At 39.1% G+C, this 4,616-nt stretch overlaps 1 pseudogene; it reads left to right on the top strand.

Moving 5' to 3' along the window:
- Window positions 1-1,113: 1,113 nt before the first annotated feature.
- Window positions 1,114-3,091, top strand: LOC144762163 (uncharacterized; annotated as a pseudogene).
- The last annotated feature ends 1,525 nt before the right edge of the window (window positions 3,092-4,616 follow it).

Raw genomic sequence — 4,616 nt, 5'->3', positions numbered from 1 at the left:
ATCAATTGAGGAAGTGCAGATGAACTTTGAGATAGGCTCAGGTCAGATCTTACAGTATGCTAAGCCATCCCCACAATCAGACACTGGCAATGCTGCTGGCCCTGTCCCGATGTAGATCACTAAATTCTCGTATATACCAATCACTACGAGCAATAAACAGGTAAAGAAACTGAAAGTACTAGACTAGTGGCAAGGCCATTTGGAGGGCGAGGTTATGGATAAGGAGTGGACAAGAGCCTGCGGAGGGGTGAAGAAGGTGTCCAGTAATGCATGTTTTCAATTGGTGCAGTATAATTATGTATATTTGACATACTACATGCCAGCAAAACTTAAATTTACCTGACCGCCTCTGATAGCTGTCAGATGGGGCCGTAGCAGGGTGACCATCTTACACATAGTTTGTCTTGCCCTGTAACATATACCTTTTAGTTGGAAGCTGCCTACACAGTTCTCACATACATTCCAGGGGTGTGACTACCCTTCTGAAGCATTATATTTTAGGCATCATCTCATGTTTACTGTGGCAATGATTTCCAATCTTTTCCCTTAATGAGAAATGTCATTCTAGGTGTTTTGCTGTAGGCAAGGCTAATCACTCACATATAGCATGGATCTTTGTTTAAAAATGTTAAGGCATAGTGAATGTCTTATTGCCTCTGTGTCCTTCATATATGTGCTACCTTTTCCAGGTTATACTAAGCTTGACTTGTACACGCAGTCAGGGGCTGTTTTTAGTTTTCATGTAGTTTATTACAGTTTATGCAGATGTATTTTATTCTCATGATTTTTTTTATTTCCCAATCTAACAGGTGCCTGGCATACAAGAAAGGAAAAGATGATGTTCTTTTTTAAAGTCTTTTGTCATTGAAAAAAAGAGCGGTGACAGTATTGTCCAGAGGAACATCTTCCCATGCCAAGTTAAAATCCTTCTTAGATACTTGTGAATCTATTTTTGATTTGAAGAAAATATATGTACAACCTCCTTTATTTGTATGCATCTGTTGGAACAGGTAGCAGTGCACATAAGTGACAGACTTTACGGAATTAAATGAGAACAGTTTTTCTTCACAGTGACATTTAATACGGCATCATATATGCGATTACTCTTTCAAAATGGACCAACATCTAATAGTACCTCAGAGAACTTGCATTGATGATCAACTGTATCAATGTACTGCATGTGACAAGGCCTTTAGGACAAAGGGGAGTTTAAGACAGCATCAGATAACCCATACGGATGAAAGACCATACCAATGTACCGAATGTCAAAAAGCATTCAAATTGAAATGTGTGCTTAGGGAGCATCAGCAAATCCACTCTGAGGTGAAACCATATACATGTACGAAATGTGGCAAGGCTTTTAGAACAAAGACTCGTCTAATGACGCATCAGAGAACCCACACAGATGAAAAACCATATGTTTGCACCAAATGTGACCAGTTCTTTAAAACAAAAAGAAATCTAACACGGCATCAAAGTACTCACTCTGCAGAAAGACCATTTAAATGTGCTGAATGTGGCAAGGCTTTCTCACACAAATCAGCGCTACGAGAACATCAGCGAATCCACACTGGTGAAAAACCCTATAAATGCACACAGTGTGACAAAACGTTTAGAACAACAAAAGAGCTTATGCTACATGAGAGTATCCACTTTGAAGACAGGCCATATAAATGTGGTGAATGTGAAAAGGCTTTTAAGAGAAAGCAAGGTCTATTGAGACACCAGATAACCCACACTGGTGAAAAACCGTATAAATGTACAGAGTATGAAAAGGCATTCAGGACTAAAAAAAATCCTAATGGTACATCATAGAATCCATAGTGGGGAAAAACCATATAAATGTACAGAGTGTGAAAAGGCATTCACGACTAAAAAAAGCCTAATGGTACATCTTAGAATCCACAGTGGGGAAAACCCATATAATTGCAGTCAATGTGGCAAGGCTTTTAGCACATTTGGGGAAGTAAAGGTACATCAGAGAATCCACTTTGAAGAAAGACCATTTAAATGTACAGAATGTGACAAGGCTTTCGAGCTAAAACAGTGTCTAATGCTACACCAGAAAACCCATGCTCAGGAAAAGCCTTATAAATGTACTGAATGTGACAAAGCTTTTAAGTTAAACCAGCACCTAATGAAACAATGTGTGACCCACTCCATGGAAAGGCCATCTGAATGGGCCATGGTTTTCAAGGCAAAACAAGTGCTGAATGTACGTCAGAGAATTCACACTGGTGAAAAACCACATAAATGTGGCAAATGTGATAAGGCTTTTAAATCAAAGGCACAGCTAATGCGGAATCACAAAAATCACACTGGTCAAAAAACCCAAATGTGTGATGTGTGCTAAGGTTTTCAAAACAAAAGATGAGCTGTTACTTCGTCAGAGAACCCACACTGGAAAAAAATCATTCAATTGTACTAAATGTGACAAGTCTTTTATGGCAGAAAGTGCACAGGTCACCCATAATATAAGAACTCACTGCGATCAAAGGCCTTATAAATGTATTGAATGTGACAAAGCTTTTTTAAAAAAAGGACATCTAACACAACACCAGAAAATTCATGTTGGGTAAAAACCATACAAATGTAGTGAATGTGGCAGTGATTTTGTAACTAAAGGACAACTAATGGCACATATTACATCCCATTCTGCTGAAAAGCCATATAAATGTGTTGAATGTGAGAAGGCGTTCAAAGCTAAAGAAAGGCTAATGCTGCATCAGAGAATCTACACTGGAGAAGGCCTTTTACATGTACGGAATGTGACAACGTTTTCATAAGCAAAGGACACTTAAATCTACATCAAAGATCCCAGACGGGTGAAAAAAACATACATGTTCTAAATGTGACATGGCTTTCCAGACGAAGCGTTCGCTAATAACACATCAGAGAACCCACACTGGTGAAAGACCATAGACATGGTTCCCTAGAGTCGGTACAATCAAGCTACTGACTCTAGGGAAAGTTACTACACATGTAAAGAATGTGACATGGTCTTCAAGGAGAAAAATGGCTAGAGAAAGATGTCAGAACATACAGTGTTGAAAGACCATGTAAATATATGGAATATGACCAGGCATTCTGATCTAAAGGAGAGTTAATGATGGTTCGGTTAACGCACTGTGGTACAGAATGAATGTAAAATACAATTTGAGATTAATGTATAGTAGAACGAAGCAAATGTAAACAGTACTATGAGTGCAAGACTAGTCACTGGAGAATGCAGATTTTCATCTCAAAGAGTTTACAAATTACAAATTCATAATCAAAGCTGCTATTTGAAAAGTGGGCTCACCATTTCAAAAGTAATTTATTGCTCTTTCCTGCAATGAAATTGACACTAAGTAAATTCTGTCTTGAAAAGATTAAGACATAGGGAGCAATGCATTAGTACTCTGTCATCCAGCTTTCAGTACAAAGTAATTGATTACACAATGCTAAAGAATATGATCACACAATCTATTTTTTTATTCAGGGTTTTTAGAATTATAAAACCAAAGAAATGTGGTTTACAGAGTTAGCACCAAAATCTCTTTTGGTGATTTGGCTAGCCTGTCGGGGGTTTTGAATCTTTCAGAAATATTCATGGGTTTTCGTTCTGATTTGTGTTCTTCTGCACCAGAAGAAAGCAGACCTGACTTACATTTTGTTGTAGTTGTTTTTACTACCTTCAATGTTTTTTTCTATAGAAAGTAACAGTTGAAATACAAAATATATTGAAATTGAGTTGAAAAAAATGGTACCAGACTTGTGTGGATAGGCCTGGTGCCCGCAACAGGAAACAGCCCAAAACGTAACATGAACACAACACATTTTTCCACAGAAAACTGATCCTTTTTTGCAACATGCCTAGCTGTGGATTTCGGGCCTTAGCTCAGCCGGCACCTAGTGAAACCTAGCAAACCTGTACATTTGTGAAAACTAGACACCTAGAGAAATCCAGGATGTGGTGATTTGTGGGACTTTCACCAGGTTGTGTTACCCAGAATCCCCTGTAAACTTGGTAAAAATAAAAAACACATTTTCTCACAACTCAGTGATAAGTTCTGAAATCAGTGGGAAGCCACAAACTTCCACCCACCTGTCATTCCCCCAAATCTCCCAATAAAAATGGTACCTCACTTGTGTGGGTAGGCCTAGTGCCGGCAGCAGAAAATGGCCCAAAACCTATTGTGGAGACATCAAAATGATCTACCACAAACTGTACTGGTTCTGCAAGGGAGTCACCTGGGTTATTGGTCCCGGGCTCCGCGGTGATCTAGGGAAACCTACCAAACTCAGACATTTAAAAAAAGTAAACATCTGGGTGTTAGAAAGGGGGATCTCTAGTTGGCAGGGGCTGGCACCGATGTCTAAATTGGGACCCTTCTTCCTAAGTCAGAGTAACGGGGCTACACCCTTTGATAACCCCTGCTCAACCCTGTGGTAACGTAGCACGAGCAGATAGGCCTATATCAAAGGCAGTGTGTGAAGCATTTATGACCATACCCAACAACGCAGTGAAGACACTACAAAGGGACACCACACAAGTAGCTATAGAAAAATAAGTATCTTTATAAAGGCTTAACATGAACTTCAAAAGCGATCAAGAAACCACCATGCACATAATT

The sequence above is a fragment of the Lissotriton helveticus genome, chromosome 6 (genome assembly GCF_964261635.1).
Source record: "Lissotriton helveticus chromosome 6, aLisHel1.1, whole genome shotgun sequence".
Classification (NCBI taxonomy): domain Eukaryota; kingdom Metazoa; phylum Chordata; class Amphibia; order Caudata; family Salamandridae; genus Lissotriton; species Lissotriton helveticus.
This window is presented reverse-complemented; position numbering and strand designations above follow the sequence as displayed.